Below are 19,550 nucleotides of genomic sequence, written 5' to 3' on the forward strand. Positions count from 1 at the left end.
AAGACTGAGTTGGAGGTTGTAGCTTAGTGAGAGGACCACATGGGTCAGCTAATATTCAACCAGACAATTAGGCAGCATACCTTTTGGGCACAGCTGGAGAAAGAAGCAGAACACATGTGGCCTGTGGGTAGCTTATTCCCAAGAGGAGGGCTGGGGGAATCTGAGTAAGCACACCCAGTTTATTCTTGGTAACTTAGCTAATTAGAGAAGTCACTTTTCCTTCCATGGAAGAAGTAAATAGATAGGATGGGCAAGGAGTTTAAAATGAATAGGAACCACTCACTCACTTGGAAGAAACATCAGTAGGGGGGGACACATACACTCACATGCCAACGTTTTCAGGAGTCCTTCACACGTCACAGTTTTTCTATTCTGCAAATGCTATCTTATTCTTCTATTATTTGATACATAAAGGTCTCTGATAAGCATTTGGTAGTGTCAAATAATTTGAAATACGATGGTTTGTTTTCATAGCAGCTTTGCCTGAAATTATTACATTTTTGGCACTACGAAGTAGTAACAGCAGACAGTGTTTATGTAGGACAGTTTCAGGAAGAGGTCATTTCATCTCCTAATTAAGAGCACAGTTACATTGTCAGAAGGCCTTGGTACTTCCTAGCTTTGTGACCTTGGACAAAAACTAAACTTTCTGTGGCTCAGTTTCCTGTTCTCTGAAATGGGGACAATAATAGTACTTACTTCGAAGGGGAAGTGTGAACATTATAAATTCATAAAAGTATGTCAGTAGTGCTTGAAACGTGGTAAGTGCTCAGTAAATATGGATGGCTATTAGCAAAAATCTTAAAGTTACAGAAAGTTATTACATCTTAAAAATGGCGTTAGAAGAAACTGATGATTAAAGATTCAAAGTTGTCAAAGAGCTTTCAGACTAGATTTGAATTATGCAGGAATATATCAGTGAAGGAAAGGATTATTTATAGCCACAGAAGATGATACAGAATGAATATGTATGAAGAGGTAAAAGAGAAGGGCAATGATGAGAGCAGAAAATTCTATTTTGCCCTCTTGATTCTCTAGAAAGCTTACTCATCCATGAGGGAATGGATTTCCTAACCTGGATCTACTTTGTATTCATTTCCCTGGCCTCCTATTCAATGATTTTGGAACTACTACACCTGTTTCTCTGAGTGATAAAATTAATACCATTATTTAGGAGTCAGACAGAACTGGCAAATATTATCTGTGTAAGTACTAGAAAGCTATTTGACTTTCTGAGCCTGGGTACCCTGTCTGTGAGATGGATGCCATAATACCTTCTCGTAGGGTGTTACGAACGTTAACTGAAACAGTTGTATGAAATACAGTGTAGGTGCTTGGTAAATCTTCGCTCCTTTTCTTTTTCTCCACGTTGTTTTGCAACTAACAACTAGCTTTCCCCACTTAATTGTATTGATGTCCTCACTGATAAAATTGGGTTGATAATACTAACCTAACAGGCTTGGTAGGTGGATTTAATGAAGCTGTATACATAGAGCTATATAGTTCCTAATATATAGTATATAGAACTAGTATATAGTACTACCGTTGATGTTAGGAAGTTGAACATTTTCATATACTTGTTACTTGTATTTATCTTCTGACTTACTCATGTTGCCATTGGTATATTCTTTTTTTTTTTTATAATTGGTCACTTGTTCAGTTTTGTTATGATATTTTTTCCGTGCAGGATTTTGGAAGATGCGTTTTTGGAAGACAGAGTTTTTCAGATAGTTAAGAAGGGAAAGGTTATACCAGGCAGAGAGGAACATCTTATACACACGCATATGTGAAATAGCGTGGCCTATGTGGAGATATACAAGTATTGAAATATTAATGCATTATAAGTGCTACGAAAAAGTGGATATTTATGAGGTACCAAATCCTGAAATGCCATACAATTTGATAAGGTGCTTGGATTTTTATGTCCTAGGTCTGATTAGCAAATGAAAATTAAAGAACCTATTATTTAGATTCTAGAAATTGTACTGTGTGATTATAAGGTGGTAGTGGTGGGGAGTCAGTTTAGTTAGTAGATTATTAGAGATAATTTAGGCAGTTTAGTTAGTAGATTATTAGAGATAATTTAGGCAGAACTAATGAATGTAGAAGATGACTCGGGTTATATACGGGATCTAAAAATCAGCAAAACCTGGTAGCTATTTGGGTGTTAGTTACCTAGATTTCTGACTTGAGTGATTTATCAAATGGGATAGTATTAAACCAAGTAGTAGGGAAAAAATAGGTTCCATTTGAGCGTTACAAAGTTTGAATTGTCTGTGTGAACCATAGAAATGCCAGATAGGCAGCTGCTCGTACATTTCGGCCTGAGGGATCGATGGGACTAGAGATAAAGATTTGTTTCTTCATATGTGTTTAGTGTAGAGAAGAGGACCAACAAAAGGAACAGTGACATTGTGGGGCTGGGTAGAGAAGTAGTATTCACAGAGGGAAACCATGCAGGTAAAATTAGAGAGCAAGAGGAGAACCCAAAGAACACTGTGCCATGAAAATAAAGGGAAGAAGGGATTTCAAGGAGTGATTTGATATTATAAACCAAGTGAACTAATGACTAAAATGAATTCTTGGGTTAGTTGCCGTTTCCTGGCTGGTATCTTATGTAATAGCCTTCTCTGGGGTATTCATAAGTTTGCCTTGATGGTCAAATACATTTAGGAAACTCTTCATATGATATTGTCCCATGAATCTCAGGACACATTAATATGCCAAAAGTGTTGAGAAACCCTGCAAAAAAGGTGCATGTGGTTTAAATCTGCACTTGCTTCCCATATGTATTTGAGCAGTGAATCCTTTTTTTGAGTGGGGAAGGGGATGACACTTATGAGCATCCTGTAAAATAATGTTTCTTGGAGCATGTCTTGGGAAATGCCTGCTGGGCAACAGGAGGGCATTGATGGAGCTACGGGAGAAGTGCCAGGACCAGTAAGCTGGTGAGTGAGACGAGGTGCCAGGGCTCTGCTCATGGACTCATGTGCATTACCTTTGATAATGTTGACAAAAATCCCATCGAATTTGATGAAGTAAGTAAAAGAGAAGAAACAAAGATGACGACTAGCTCTAAAGTGAGTAAAGTGAGCTTCTCTGTAGTTTTTCTATAAGGCCAGATTTGTTAACTTGGTTATTATCTCTTTTTTTTTTTTTTTTTAGAGGTATATAAAACTGAACTCCTAGTTCACCTTACCCCTTCAAAACTTGATCCCCTTGCAGGCTTCCTCACTCCAGCAACAAGTGCCTCCATTCTTCCAGGGTCCCACACCCAAGGCTTGGAGTCATCTTTGTTGCTTCTCTTTTACTCACTTCACCAAATTCCATGAGGTCACCCTTCAAACTCTATTTTTAATTCTATTATTCCTCTCTATCCTTACCTTTACCACCTCAATCTTCTGTTTTGTCAAACTTAATTTATGTCCACCCCAGATTCACTTGGCCCCACATGCCTCCTGGGTCTTGAGCTGCTTGTTCAACGTAGTCCTCCACCTCTGCTGTTGTTGCCTCTTTGCATGACTCTGCCAGTCTGTGCTCCGTAACATGCTCAGTCCACCCAGTGTCCAGACTGAAGTGTTGCCCAGAAGCTGTCTGGAGAGGCTGGATAACACAACCCTAAGTGGAGAAGAGAGGAAGAATCATGCAAGTACAGGAATAGAAAATACCATATATTGGTCTCTGCCCCGAGTTCCTGACACAGATCTCCTAAAACCCTTATAATTTCCTAAGTGATAGGAGCACTAGGAGCCTCTTTTATTCTCAGATGTGGTCTTTGACCCTGGTTCCTGACACAGAGCTCCTAAATCCCTTGGAATTTTCTAGGTGACAGGAGTGCCTTTTGTTCTAATGAGGCAACTCTTGATCTGCTCCTGGATTGCTTCAGGATGAGGGCTGGTCACCAGGTAGACGGAGGGTAATTAGAAGCTTAGAACTTTCAGCCCTACATCCTGGGGAAGGAGAGGGCCTAGAGATTAAGTTGATGATTAATCATGCTTATGTGAGGAAACTTCCATAAAAATTCTAAAAGTATAGGGTTCAGACAACTGGGTTGGTGAACATATCCACATGCCATAAGGACAGTATACCCCGGCTCCTTGGGGACAGAAGATCCTGTGCTCAGGACTCTTCCAGACATTGCCCTATGTCTCTCTTCATCTGGCTTTTCATCTGTATCCTTTATAATATCCTTCATTATATAATAAACTATCAAACATAAGTGTTGCTATGAGTTCTGTGAGCTATTCTAACAAATGATAGAATCCATGGAGGGAATTGTGGGAACCTTTGGTTTATAGCCAAGTAGGATACAGTTGTAGGTAATCTGGAACATGTAGGTACCACTTGGGATTGGTATCTGACTTGGGGCCAGCCTTATGGGTCTGAGCTCTTAACTTAAGGGGTCTTGGATGACTCCAGTTAGTGTCAGAATTAAAGTGTATTGTGGACATCCATCTGGTGTCAGAAGTGTTGTGTGTAGTAGTGTGTGAGTAAAGGAGAACCACAGGAGTGTTTTCCTACACATGCCCCGTGGGATGACTTTTGATCAGGAAGAGATATGGTGAGGAAGGAGTCAGCAGATACATTTTCTCTTTTCTTCCCCTTACCAATGTTCCCTGCTCAAGTGCATATGGGAATTGGGAAGTGTTGCTTTAGACCAAGTAGTGCATTACTGCAGGGCTTCTGTCCCCTTTGATACATCCCTCCTCTTGCCCCTGTGAGGAGTGTGGTCCATACATGACAGCATTTCGCTGGCTTTTCTTGTGAAGCTGTGACCAGTTTAGTTATGTACTGCCTTTTGTTTGCTTACCCTCCTCCCTTCCTCACTGTGCCTTACTTTTGCTACTTTGGGGTTTTGCCTCCCAGAAAGAGCATCTGCAGCTAAGCTTTGCCTTGGGTTCTTTCTTAGGAGACCTGGACAAAGGATTATCGCAATGGCCTTTTTACTGGTCTCCTTGCTTCTTCTGCTCTATCGCCTCTAATTTATTTTGACTCCTCTAGTGTCAGCGTGATCCTTTAGAAATGTGTTAGATAAGTCATTCCTCTGATTACAATTTCTGAGAGGTTTCTCATATAACTCAGTGAAAGCTGAAGTCCTCAAGCCCCAGTCCTCCTTGGTCTAGAGCCAGCCCTTCCCCTCGCTGAGCATATTTCTTGTGCTCTCCTCTTGCTTTCTTCGTTCCAGGCTTGCTGGCTGTCTTAGGAAGTTTGTGCTGCTTTAACAGAGTACTGTAGGCTGGGCGGCTTATAAACAACAGACATTTATTTCTCACGGTTCTGGAGGCTGGGAAGGTCAAAATCAGGATGGCAGGGTGGTTGAATTCTGGGGAGGTGCCCTGTTCCAGGTTTCAGAGTGCCGACTTTGCCTTTGTTTTCACATGGCTGAGAGTAGAGAGGGGAGGTAAGCTCTCTCGTGACTCTCAGAAGGGCACTCATCCTATTCATCAGGACTCCACCTTCATGACTTCATTTAATTCTAATGCCAGTTACTTCCCAAAGGCCCCATCTCATGACACCAGTGCATTGGGAAGTAGAGTTCAAACATAAGAATTTTGGGGGGACACAAACATTCAGTCTATAGTGCCAGTTTCCTTGCTGTTCCTCTCACAAAATAAGCATGCTCCCATCTCTGGGCCTTTGCAGCGTCTTTCCTTTCTGTTCTAAAGAGTTCTTCCAGATACCTGCCTGTTCCTTCATTTCTTTCAGGTTTTTGCTATTGAGACATTTTCTAACCAACCTCTATAACAGTAGAACCAATTCCTTCTCCTATACTATCTGGCTTACTCTGTTTTTTTCTTTTTTTTCCCTCATAGTACTTTTCATCATTGTACATAATATGTGCTTATTTATTTATCATTTGTCTGTCCTGCCCCACTAGGATGTAAGTTCCACAATAAGATTTTGTTTAGAACACTGCTTATACATATTTGTTGGATGAATGCATAAGTGAATAAATGAACTAGGATCATGTTTGTTATGAAATATGTATGGCTTGAAGTGGATGGATACCATTGTACTGTGATAAGTTTAAGTCTGAATCACAAAGGTCGTTTTTCTTTGAAGGGATAAGCTAAGTCAGCATTTCCCAAAGTGTGGTCCATAGGTAGCATTTTGAAGGATATTAATAAGTATTATGGAAGAGATAAACATGCATGTATGTGCGTGTGTCAAGGCTTTGTATGTGTGTGTGTGTGTGTGTGTGTGTGTGTGTTGGAGAGTGACCAAATAAGTAGAATCATGAAATGTTTTTGTATGCATGATTATATGTGCATTTTAATAGATAATAGAGATTTTTTTCTTGTACTGCATGATAAAACATGAAATTGTCTCCAAATAATCAAGTGTTTTGGGAATAAGTTGGTTTTAACTCAGTGTAGAATTTTAATCATATGTTAAAATGAGCTGTGGTGAAAATAATGAAGTTTAAGTGTTTTATTTTTTAACTCTTTTATTCCTTTCAAGAAATATTACCTCTTTGCATAGAAAATTGAAAGAAGTTGATATATGATAGCAAATCTGTAAGTAATTGCAGAGGGATTATCATCATAAAATAAGGAGATTAAGGTTACATGTAGAATTTGATATTTGTTGGTGTCTAGAGCCTTTTTAGGATTTGTTGGCCTTTTGCTTTGCCCATGGAAGATTATCAGAAATATTTTCTAAAAAATGCTTTTCAGAAATGGTGCCAATTAGCTCTCACCCTGCCTAAAGCAAAAATACTGCATCTCATTTTTGGAAAATAGGTAGAATGTAGTTGAGATTAAAAAAAAAATACAACAAATAGCATTACTTTACCTGGACCAGTAGTTGCTTTTACTGTTATCCACTAATTTTTTTTTTTCATCCTAGGTCTTTATTTTATTTTTAAAGATTTTATTCATTTATTTGAGAGAGAACATGGGTAGGGTGAGAGCCAGAAGGAGAAGCAGACTCCCCTTTCAGCAGGGAGCCCGATGTGGGGCTCAGTCCTGGGACTTCAGGATCATAACCTGAGCTGAAGGCAGACACTTAACAGACTGAGCCACCCAGACACCCCTCATTCTAGGACTTGAAATCACTGCAAACTGAGCAAAACCTCTTGGACTAAGTAAAACAACTCCATCAGAGTTAGTCATAGAAGCTCTTTAGCATCCATTAGTGAGTTTTTATTCACACACAATAGTGAATTTAATAATCCCTTTGTACTTCAGAGGTGAAACTTAATTTAAGAAATAAATGTCTGAGACTTTGAGCACATACACGACCCTCATAGGCTTTGGTATGTTCCTTAATTATAGAAGAATTTTGATCCAGGAAGAACCCATAATATGAAGGATTTATAGTTACACAATCTAGTTAGACTTTGAACTTTCATAGATCAAATTAGAGATACTAAGTAAGTAGTTTTGCCTTGCTTACATTTTTCCTGAAAACCCGGAAATTTAGATGATAATAAAGTACTAGAGTAATTTCTCTGCTTCTTCAGAGGGCATTTTATTTCTGTGGCTTTACTCTTGTGGTTTTTGTTGCTGAGTCAGGTATTTCTTTAACTATTTAAACTTATTGTTAGTCTTTGTTGATTTGACATAATGCTAATCATTTATTTCTACCTTGCTCTCCATGCAGTGAGATTTCTCTCGGTTAATTTTGCAATCTCATAATGTTGGTGACTGTGGCATGGGGGAAAAGATGTAACTCTATCATTTTTCTAGATTGTCTTCAGGGTTGATGTTTTTAATATTTGGCAAAGGAAACAATTAAATCCAGAGTGTGTTGCTGTGAGGAGATGATCTTTCACATTTCTCCTGTGATTGTAAAAATTAAAGGGCTTGTGATTCCATTATTTAAAAAGAAAATCAAAAAACAAAGCCCAAACATATGTACATATACCTTTAAAGACATATTTGTCATATATTCTTCAATACCATATATTCATTTTTCCCAAACAAGTTATACTTCAAAAAGAGAATATGGCCTTATATTTTAGTCTTCATGAAGGTTCTTCATATTCCTCAATTTACTATATTTTGAATAGCAAAGTAATAAAATGTTGCTTGGATGAGTCACATCAGTCTGAAAAAAGGTATACCAGTTTTGGGTGCTTATTAAAGTGCCTGAATAGAATTGTTAAAAAATCATACAGATGAATTTAAAGATTTAGAAATAATTTTTAGAGGGATGACCTTGCAGTTACAGGGGTTAGATATCATTGTAAACAAACCTGGAAATTATAGAGTAATATATTGTATATATACAGAATATGTGCGTGTATAATATATATGAGTTTAGACATAGGAAAAGGCCAGCAAGGATGCACATTGTCCTGTTATCAGTGTTAACTCTTGGGGAATGGAGTAGGAATAGTGATCTCCTTGCTATTCTTAAACACTCCAAGAACATTCCTGCTTCAGAGCCATTGCATTTGCTGTTTCCTCTGCCTGGAATGCTATCCTCCAGATAGACACATGACTAGTTCCTTGTCTTTATTCAAATGTTACCTTCCTAGGGCTTCCCTGGCTACTGTAAAAAATTACTGTCTTTGCTCTGCCTCCCTATCCTCTTTCCTGATTTATTCTTCCCCTTAGTAATTATTACTGCCTACTATACTAAGGATTTTACTTGTTTATGTTTTTTTAAAGATTTATTTATTTTGGAGAGATTGAAAGTGAGCAGGGTAGGGAAGACGGGCAGAGGGAGAAGGAAAGAATCTTCAAGCAGACTCCCCACAGAGCCCAACAAGTAGCTTGATCTCATGACACTGAGATCATGACCTGAGCCAAAACCTAGAGTTGGATGCTTAACCAACTGAGCCATCCAGGTGCCCCTCGGGTTAGTTTTTAAAAGGATATACCAGTTTATATCCAATAATGTTTGTGTTATAAAATATTTAAAACTATATAGTTTACTATGTAAAATTGTTATTTTAATATTTTATTCCTAGTGAAGCTGAATATTTGAAAATATTTTTAGACTTATTCTTTTTATTTTTTTGTTCTTTTTATTTTTAACTATATAATTTGTTTAAAAATTAGGAAATGCTTCATCATCTCACCTGATTAATAATGTTGCTCTGTTTAATCTGTTCCCCATCCAACCAGTCCCAACAACGTGATTGCACACATTAGTCATTTATAGTGGATTTGCCAAGATTTATCTTTCACTGTATTAAGAAAGGGGAGTATTTGGACTTGGGAACCATAACTTTGCTAGAATCCCAGAAGTCCCAAGGGTAGAAAAGATTAGAAAATGCTGAAAACATACCCATTTATTCATTCAGCATTTAATTTTTTAGTGGTTTCTATGTCAGTTCCTTTGCTGCACAGTGGGGATACAGCAGTAACAAGACAGCTATATTCTTTTCCTCCAGAGATTATGGTTTACTGGGAAATACTGATGCTATACAAATGAAGAAGAAAATTTCAAAATAAAAATTATATATGATGTTCATGCAGGGATAAACACTGTCGAGAATTTGTATTATATCTTTTCAATCTTTATTTGACAGGTGTTCATTAACATTAAAAGAAACTATAGCTTTCTTTTTTCACTGAGAATATCTTGAGGTTTTCGTTGTTATTAAATGTATTTATAAACTTGGTTTTTAATGATTGTGTGATATTCCATTTTATGGAAGTTCCCCTTGTTCAGTGCAATCAACTATTTTAGGACATTTAGGTTGCTTATAATTTTTCACTACTATAAATAGTATTTATCCTTCTTATAAATCTTTTCTTCACATCTCTATTATTACCTTACATATTGGTTTCCTAATGCTACTGTAACACATTACTACAAACTTAATGGCTTAAAGCAACACAAATTTGTTGTCTTATAGTGATATAAGTGATGGATATCTTATAATGATGGAGATCAGAAATCTTAAAATCAAGGTTTTACCCAAGGTGTTTCCTTCTGGAAGATCAAAGGGACAAGCGTTTCTTGGCTTATGACTTCTTTCTCCATCTTCAAAACCAGAAGTACACCATCTCCCAGGCTTTCTCTCTGACCTCTGCTTCCTTCATCACATCTTCTCTGACTCTGACCCTCCTCAATTCTTCTTGTGGTCACACTGTGCCTTTCCTGCATAACCTAGGATAATCTCCTCTTTTTAAGATCTTTAGTCATATCTTCAAAGTCCCTGTTGACAGGTAAGGTAACATTGTCACAGGTTTTGCGAATTAGGATGGGAACAATTTTTTGGGGGGTGGAGAGGGGGGAACTCACTGTTCTGCCTATCACACCTCGAGATCCAAAGCAGTTTTGAAGGCTTTAGATACGTACTGCCAAACTGCTCTCTCAAACACTGAATCTTCCACTGTCACACCTGGTCCTTATTTGAAAAGTCTTTTGATAATAATAGTAGCAAACATTTATTGAGTAATTACTATATGGCTACCATAAATGTAAGAGCTTCATAGGTATTAGCAAATTTAATCCTCTGAAAACCTTATGATATAGGTAGGTACTTAATTATCTGTTCTCTCATTTTTATGGGTAAAGATACTGAACTCAGTGAAGTCAAGTACCTTGCCTAAGTCAAACAGCTGGATATGGTAGAGCTAAACTTTAAACACTAGCAGAGAAAGAGCTAGATAGCTAGATATCCATATCCTAAATCTTTCTAAAGATCTGTGAAGCGCACACACACACTCTTCTCTCTCTGAATAAAGAATCTCTGTAGGGTGTGCCTATGATAGTCTTGATTAAAAAAACAATGATAGCTAATATGTGTTGAATACCATGTGACTTAATGGAAAAAGGTTTGCAGAGAAATGTACAGTCAGGTGGAGACTCAAAAGAGAAAATGAAGAATGAAATAATTGAGTGCTTTTTCCTCTGAGGTCTCAGAACAGATTTTACTTTCTGGTTCAGTGCAAAATTGTAAACTTAATTATTTTTTTTTAAGATTTTATTTTTTTGAGAGAGAATGTGAGTGAGAGAGAAAATGTGAGTGAGCACAAGCAGGGAGAGGGGCAGAGGGAGAGAGAAGCAAACTCTCCGCTAAGCAGGGAGCCTGATCCCAGGACCCTGAGATCATGATCTGAGCCAGATGCTTAACTGACCGAGCCACCAGGCGCCTCTAAACTTAATTCTTTTAGAGGTGCCTGTAGCAGAAATTCAGGATAGGGTTTAAAACTTTATGAAGTCAATAATGATGAAAAGAATAAGCTTTAAGGAAGGTTTATTATATATAAAGGAAGGAACTCAGAATGGCAAGACAAATTTAGAGAGGAATTTTTAGTTTGATTTTCGGAATCTTTATGATAATATAATTATATTTTTACAAGTCTTCTTTTATTCATAGTTGATTAGATACAGAGTCCTAATGCTTATATCATTTCTTTGAATTCCATGAGTATATCAGAAATGATCCATCTTTTAAAAAAAAGGAATGATCATCTTTTAAATTGTAAGAAAATACCAACAAAAAAATGTTTTGACATTTATAGTGATGAGCCATTCATATATGTTCATTCAAAGCAAATTTATGTAAAACAAAATCTTTGTTGTAATAGCCTGGATCACAGGTGTTTATATTGTTTCTTTTTTAAACCGTTTAAATAAACATTTTTAATCATGGCAGTGCCTTTAAGAGATTAAGGGGAAGGTCTTAAATGTCATGGGAAAAAATGGAGAAGACGATTTATATCCTTTGCATTCTAAGTATGTAAATACTTAGCTAAATAGGTAGCTTCCAATTCATTACATTTTTGGTCATATGCTATACTTGTTGATCTCTAAAGAACTATGGCAGTGTAGTTTGGTTCTTGTTTTTTATTCTTTTGACTGTTGTTGAATTGGTGGGATAAAATAACGCATTGAGTTATGTTTACTGTTCTGTGTGTGTATATGTGTGTGGTCTTACAATCTAATGGGAGTGTTTTGAGAATGTATCCAAACCTTTCTTATCTGTCCTTGATATTTTCCTTTTGTGATTTCTCAGGGTCACAACCAAAAGAAATATTGAATTCCTTTGTTCCAAGATAAAAATAGTTTCATGTTTGTTTGCTTTTCACTGATTTTAAAAGCATTCCGTTCTTATTGTTAAGAAAAAGACCAAATAATCCAAAAAAGTTTAAAGGAAGAAAAATATTACCCCCAAATTCCCTCTACCACCAAGAGATAGTCCCTGTTGACATTTGTTGTTGTTGTTTTCTTAATATGGGTACATACACATACACTATACAAAACTAGGATTATTACCAAACAGGATACATAGTGACTTTTTTTGTACTTAAAAAATCTTTATCACTCCACATCAGTGTAAATGGGTATCATTTTTAATATGGCAGTCTTAAACATGATATTGTCCAAATATTTCCTTAGCATAAATTGTCACAAGTGGAAAAGCTAGGATTAATGGTAGAAGAGTTAAATCCATGTACACTACAGCCAACATGAAAAAGGGCACAGTTTTGCAAACACTTGCTCATACTGGACAATGTTCCTCTTAAAAACCTTTCCTAGTCTGACAAGTAAAACTGATTAATGTGGATTTGTCATTATTGGTGAGGTACAGCATCATTTTATGTTAATTGATTATCTAAAATTCTTTATTTTGAATTGCCTGTAATTGAAATTTCTATTTTAACTGTTTTTACTTTTAGAACTTGAGTTTCTTTTTTTTAAAATTGATAAGACTGTTCAACTGAAAATACTATATACTCCTTAAAAGACATTGAGGATACAGCTTACATATGGCTGTCTACATATTTGTTGTAATATTTAGAATACATGTATAGGATAAGGTAATTAAGTAGCCCTATAATGAAGTCCTTGCCCCCCAAATTGAGACTTCTGCAAATATTGCCTCAATTTAGGACACTTAGAGAGTGTTTGATCAAGAGAAGTGTTTTTTGTAGGTTTATAGTTAATTAGTTTCTTATTCAAAAGGCTTTTGGTATTCATGTTGTTTTGCTTGCCAAGTTGGAATCTGAAATGCATTTCTTCATAGTGACAAGTGATATTTAAGTGTGTATTCTCTTAAATGCTTAATAGAACTATTATTTCCAAGTTACAGAAAACAATCCAAACTGGTTTACATAAAAGTTGTAAATACTCATGTAATGACTACAATCGAATCTAGGCTTGGTTTGGGGTACAGCTTAAAAGGGTTCGAATTGTGTTACTGGGAACCAGTTTTCTTTCTCTGTGTATCTGTCTCAGGTTTGTTCTTCTGGATTGGGTACATTTTAAAAAAATATATTGTATTTATTTATTTGAGAGAGAATCAGCATGGGGTGGTAGGAGGAGAAAGAGAGAAGCAGACTCCCTGCTGAGAGGGGAGCTGGACCCCAAGGACTCCATCCCAGGACCCAGGATCATGACTGAGCTGAAGGCAGACACTTAACCCCCTGAGCCACCCAGGCACCCCGTGGGTGCATTTTTATACACACTCTCCCCTACTGCATCCAGAAGGCTGTAGTAGCCACTGAACTTATATCCCCCGCCATGGTTAAACTCAGGAGGAAAGATCGAGCATCTCTTCCTCATTGCCTAAGAAAAAGTCAGGTGTACTTTCTTATTGTGCCTCATTGGCTTATTTTGAGTTGTTTGCTCCCAGAAATCATTCTGGAGTCTTCTTGGGTCAAGGACTGACACATGCTTTCAGTGAAACTAGGGGTAGAGGGTTGAGGCCATTTGACAGAAAGTGAGTGAGGTAAGATTCCCAAAAGGAAATCTGAGACTATTACTAGAGAAGGGTACTGGCTGCTGGTAAAGCACAACACAGATGTCTACTCATCATGTATTCTCAGTACCCAGCAGAATGCCCAATACATGATAGGTATTCTAATAAATATTTACAATTCTCTGACAGTAGCACTATTAGTGCTATTAATTAACTTATTTGTAAGATAAATAGAATTTTGTAGGCCATCTGGAAACTTCATTGTTTCCAAGGTAAACATTTGACCTAAATGTCAATCTACTTAAAATTGGTCTTTTAGGCATTAATAAACATAAATACAGGATTATTAAAGACTTTTTAACTGAGGAACAGAATATTGAAGAGAGTAATGAACAATAATCAGGAGTTAGTTTCACAGATCAAATTCACCCATTTTCTTGTGAGTCCAAGTCAGAAGATGTTTATTGGAGGCCAAATAGGTAACAGTTATGGCAATGTCTGACTGCTGGGAGTACTCTATGTACAAGCCATGGCCTGGGCTCTATCAGCTCATGTACTCTAGTGAGAGAGGCAGTGTCCTGGGATAAATGTGGTGATAGAGTGAACTACCCCGCATGATGACAGCCTGAGAGACTAGCCCCCATTTCAGTCCAGCGGGCTCAGTGAAAGCCACCTAGAGGAGTCACGGCTAAACTGAGTAAGTTCTGGGGCAGCCATGGTGGCTCAGTGGTTTGGTGCCACCTTCAGCCCAGGGTGTGATCCTGGGGACCCGGGATCGAGTCCCACGTCGGGCTACCTGCATGGAGCCTGCTTCTCCCTCTGCCTGTGTCTCTGCCTTACTCTCCCTCTCTCTCTGTCTGTCACGAATAAATAAATAAAATCTTTAAAAAAAAAAAAAACTGAGTAATTTCTCAGGGACTAACAAGAATGATCTAGGATGAAAGAGATGGTGTCAGAGGTTGAACAGGGTAGGATAGGCTTTTTTTTTTTTTAAATAAGTTATTTTTATTGTGCATAGAATTTTAATTTTGAAGAGTGATTTTTTAAAAAAGATTTTATTTATTCATGAGAGATGCACAGAGAGCGAGAGAGGCAGAGACATAGACATAGGATTTTATTGGGAAGACATGATGAGCTACCAGATGACTAGGAAGCTGTAGAATGATTTCATTAGAATCTAGGAAGAATCTTGGGAAACCCCATAAGTACAAATTTACTGATGTGAGTTCAGAAAAATAGCATTTGATGCTATAATGCTTTTTTAAAAAATTGGGTTACATATATCGATATGTGTAGTTTATAAATAAACATGTCCATTGAAAACTGGCCATCTCTTGATAAAGTTTTTAAAATACAGACATTTCTGTAACGAACAAAAACAAATAAAGGTTTTTCCTTTAAAATAGAATCTAAAAATAAGCAATATAATACCATTTTGCAAGTCTTACAACTTATCAAAAATTGATAGAAGGAGACATTTCTTTATCTTAGGATAGTAAATCTTTAAAATACCACACATCTTTTATAAAAAGGGCTTATGAACACTTAGTAATCATTAGAAGATCTGTTGCATGAAAGCCTGAGAAGTTAAGGTTTTGTCTTTTCTTTAGTAATCATTATCAATATTTATAGTTTGACCTTTGTTTTATGTCAAGAGCCACAGAGGCTGTTGGGTAACACTCCAGCCATCATTCCAAAGGAACCAGAGCTTCCTTAGTGGTAGTTTAATGTCACCTTCTAATCAGTATTACAATAAATCATCTGAGGAAGTCTTGCCATGCAAAAATATGTAGGAAGAGATTACTGGGGTTAGGAAATATGTGAGGCAGATTATCATTGTTTCCAGAGTTTCAGTGGTTTTGCTTTTGAGATTTTGAGTGTACCATAGTGATTTTATTAGTACTGGTATTCCAATTAATGTTGTTCATATTAGATTTTTGAGTTGTTTATTAAATATATGATTTTGCTTAGTTTTCTAAATTTTTTATATTCTCTTAAATCAAGTCTCCAGAGTTTTGTCCTCAGGGGAACATAGATGTGACTTTTAAAAAATAATGAAGAAAAAAAAAATAATGAAGAAATAATATTATATGGTGACAAATGGCAACTATACTTGTGGTGAGCATCGAGTAATGTACAGTTGTCGAATCACGATGTTATGCATCTGAAGCTAATATTGTATGTCAACTATACTTCAATAATAAAAATTTACAAATAATGAATAAAGTATTTGCTTGGTAGAAATGCACCTCATAAGGAAAATTTGGGGGGAAATCACTTTTTATATTAAAGGAGGAATTCTTTTACCTCAGAGAAAAACAATATTGCTTTAATTTTAAAACTCCCCTCAGTTCCATAAATATAAACTTTATACATCCATCCCTGTGGCTCTAGCAAAATGCTTGGCACACATTACTCACTAGATATTTTTTGAATTACATTGATCTGGTCTAAACAGAAATTGAACCTAAAATTCTCTTCTCAACCACACACAGAGACACACAGAGACACACACGCACCATGTAAACAACCGAGGTACTATTAGGATTAGGTTCACGTGTCTGTTAACATTAGGTTATAGAGACATCTTAAATAATAGTGACTAAAAGGAGGTAGACGTTTGTTTCTTTCTCACATAAAGTAAGTCTAGAGGTTCCTGAGGGCTCAGTGGGTGAAGCGTCTGACTCTTGATTTTGGCTCAGGTCATGACCTGAGATGAGTTGTGAGATCAAGCCCTGTGTAGGGCTTCGTGCTCTGCAAGAAGTCTGCTTGAGATCCTCTCCCTCTCCATCTCTCTCTCTTTTCTTAAATAAATAAATAAATAAATAGATCTTAAAAAAAAAAAAAAAAAAAAAAAGCAAGCTTAGATGTGAGAGTCCAGGGGTCATACAGTGACTCTGTGAAGTCCTTTAAGACCTCAATGCTTTCCACTTCCTTGCTTCACTAGCACTGTAAAGTGGCCCTTCTCTTCATGGACCAACTAACACAGTGACTCAAGTGCCAGCCATTACCTTTATTTTTCAATAGTAGAAACCAATAATGGAAACAAACCAATGTTCTAGAAAGGCCAGAAAGTACAAACCATCGTGTTCTTCTCTCTTATACCTTTGTTCTTTTATAAGGTCCTCCTCAAAATGCATTGCCTCCTCTTCAAATTGCATTGTGTTATCTGGCATGGCATCTTTATTTTCCTTTCCACATAAATTCAGTGTGCTCCTTTTTAAACATTAATTTGGCATGTTTTTCTCCTATTCCACTTCCCAGCTCTGGTCTGCACACAAATCTCAAGCAGTTCCTGTCCACTCTCTGGTTCACAGGCTCTTGTCTTTAGTTAGATCTTAACAGCGATGATCTAGTATATATCTTGACCCAAAGTAAGTTTTTTGTTGTTGTTTACTGTTAGCTAAACCTCTATAGAAATTTTCTAAGGAAACTGGGTGAATTTTGTAAAACATTTGAAAGTTATTTTAAATTTTATTTAATTAAGAGAATTTATTTGCAAGTTTCCAAAAGCAGGAATCTTTAAAAAGAAATAAGAAATATACTTGGCCAATAGTGATAAAACATTTAGCAATCATTTTAAATTCAGAATCCCTTCAGATCTGTTTCTGCTTGGTGCTTTTATTCTTAAGCTATTATTTTGAATAAAAGGAAATAGGCATGGGATATGTTGCACTGATCTTCCATTTCACAACTAGATGTCAGTGTTAACATACCTGATTAAGTGTCTCAGGTGTGATATAATGAGCTGAACCAAGTAATTACTCACCTGTATGAGACACAAGTCAGGAAATAAATGACAAAGAAGGAAAGGAAGAAAAAAATAAGCTATTTTCCTTATTTCAAAGTGGGCTGGTGAATTTTATATTTACATTTTTTTAAAATTGAATTTCTCCTACCTTAATAACTGCAATTAAGTTTTCTGATTTATATGGTTAGGAAAGGCAGGTAAAAGTATAAACTTGTAACTTCATTATTACTGAACAGAGGTTCTTCCGTACAACTTTTCCAGAAAGAGTGGTCAGAAAAAGAGGGAAAATTATTGCTATTCAAAAATGGTGGGTGTGTGTTTGATTCTTGCCAACTTCCATAAGAAACATACATGAGAGCAGGAATTATGCATGTATTGTCAGTGACATTTGTTACATCTCTCTAGAAGCTATATCTCTCTTGGTATAACTAAACCTGCCTTTTTAAATTCAGTCCTCATGTAAACAGGATCATGATACTCCCTGTCCTTTCCTTGTAGATCCAATCTGACAATCTTTTAACATCATTTATATGCATTTCTCTAACTAGAATGTTTCACCTTTTATACTCATGTTTCCTGTTGATAAATATGCAGAGTAATAACTGAAATATCATGAGTAACATCCAGGTAAAGCAATAGATCACAGTGCCAAAAACACGTCCCTACCCTCCACACTACTAAAAGGTCCTGATAGGTTCCCTTTTCTCCATTCTCTGTCCCCCTCCTGCATGATTTAAGTAATAGAGCTCAGTTATGCAAAATTCTATTGAGTTATTTTGACTTTGATGTTTTTAGTTAAACATTTTTGAAATATGTGTATGTGGCTTGACAAAGATTTTTGGAGGCTAGATTGGAAATACACAGTAAAAATATCAAGACAACTTGTCTTTGGATCTCAGTTTCAGATTTTGACAGAATTGACAGTTTTGCTTATTTATTTATTTAATTTAAATTTTAGGCAATTAACATACAGTGCAATATTGGTTTCTGGAGTAGAATTGAGTGATTCATCATCTACATACAAGGTTTGCTTTAATCGTTATTTATAAATCTAACTTTTTCCTTAGAAACACATCTATATACCAGAACAATTCTGTTTTGAAAAGGCAGATTGAATTATTGTCAGAAATATCTTAGTACAATCATTTCTCATCACACACACACACAAAAAAAACACAACCCTTTTTTTAGGTCATATGGTGGATCTTTTTTTTTTTTTTTTTAATTTATTCATGATAGACATAGAGAGAAAGAGAGAGAGAGAGGCAGAGACACAGGCAGAGGGAGAAGCAGGCTCCACTCAGGGAGCCCGACACAGGACTCAATCCCAGGTCTCCAGGATCACGCCCTGGGCCAAAGGCAGGCGCCAAACTGCTGCGCCACCCAGGGATCTCCCATACAGTGGATCTTAATTTTATAACTAATGCATAAAAACAGTGTATTTATTTATTGACTTTTAAAATCTATTGTTTTCTGAGAAAGAATTTTTGGTTCATCAGTTCTTGGATTGTCACATTTATTTGGCAGTTGTTTTTTGTAAGTTTTTATGTTTTTATTTATTTATTAATAAAAACATTTATTTGGCAGTTGTTTTTTGTAAGTTTTTATGTCTTTCAAGCCCATAATACAAGAACATAAAATTCTTGTAAATTATTGATTTTGGCACAGATTTGGCACGTCACTATGTATTGTCAGCCTGAGAAAAGAGAAAGTCTTATTAACCAACTCCAGGCAATTCCATATTGCTGCATACATAGTGGAAATGCAAGCAGGCTTCATCATACTAATAACAAGATATCCTGTTTAACAAAACAGTAAAATGGGAATCCTGGGTGGCACAGCGGTTTAGCACCTGCCTTTGGCCCAGGGCGCGATCCTGGAGACCCAGGATCGAATCCCACTTCGGGCTCCTGGTGCATGGAGCCTGCTTCTTCCTCTGCCTGTGTCTCTGCCTCTCTCTCTCTCTCTCTGTGTGACTATCATAAATAAAAAAATTAAAAAAAAACAGTAAAATGATTCAATGTTTATCTAATTCTGAGCTCTCTTACAAAGTTTAGTAGTTACTTAATTCCTGAATTATAACAGGTTTACAGTTTTGCAAAATAATCTTTGTATACTAATTTTTTTGTTTAAGAGCCTTCTTGATTTATGTTTCAAGATTTTTCTGATGCCTTTGACAAAGGTATTATT

At 36.5% G+C, this 19,550-nt stretch overlaps 1 protein-coding gene and 1 long non-coding RNA gene across 6 annotated transcripts in view; one reads left to right on the forward strand and one right to left on the reverse strand.

The window, feature by feature from the left end:
- Positions 1–10,112, reverse strand: part of LOC119876061 — a 38,553-nt gene extending 28,441 nt beyond the window's left edge. The window contains exons 1-2 of the long non-coding RNA XR_005355272.1: positions 9,877–10,112; positions 3,384–3,618 (exon numbers count right to left, since the gene is read on the reverse strand). This is a non-coding gene — a long non-coding RNA (uncharacterized LOC119876061). The remainder of the gene's footprint in view (positions 1–3,383; positions 3,619–9,876) is intronic.
- Positions 1–19,550, forward strand: part of TRDMT1 (tRNA aspartic acid methyltransferase 1) — a 61,637-nt gene that overhangs the window by 9,471 nt on the left and 32,616 nt on the right. The gene's annotated exons all lie outside the window — the stretch shown is intronic.

Source organism: Canis lupus, chromosome 2, assembly GCF_011100685.1.
Source record: "Canis lupus familiaris isolate Mischka breed German Shepherd chromosome 2, alternate assembly UU_Cfam_GSD_1.0, whole genome shotgun sequence".
Taxonomy (NCBI): domain Eukaryota; kingdom Metazoa; phylum Chordata; class Mammalia; order Carnivora; family Canidae; genus Canis; species Canis lupus.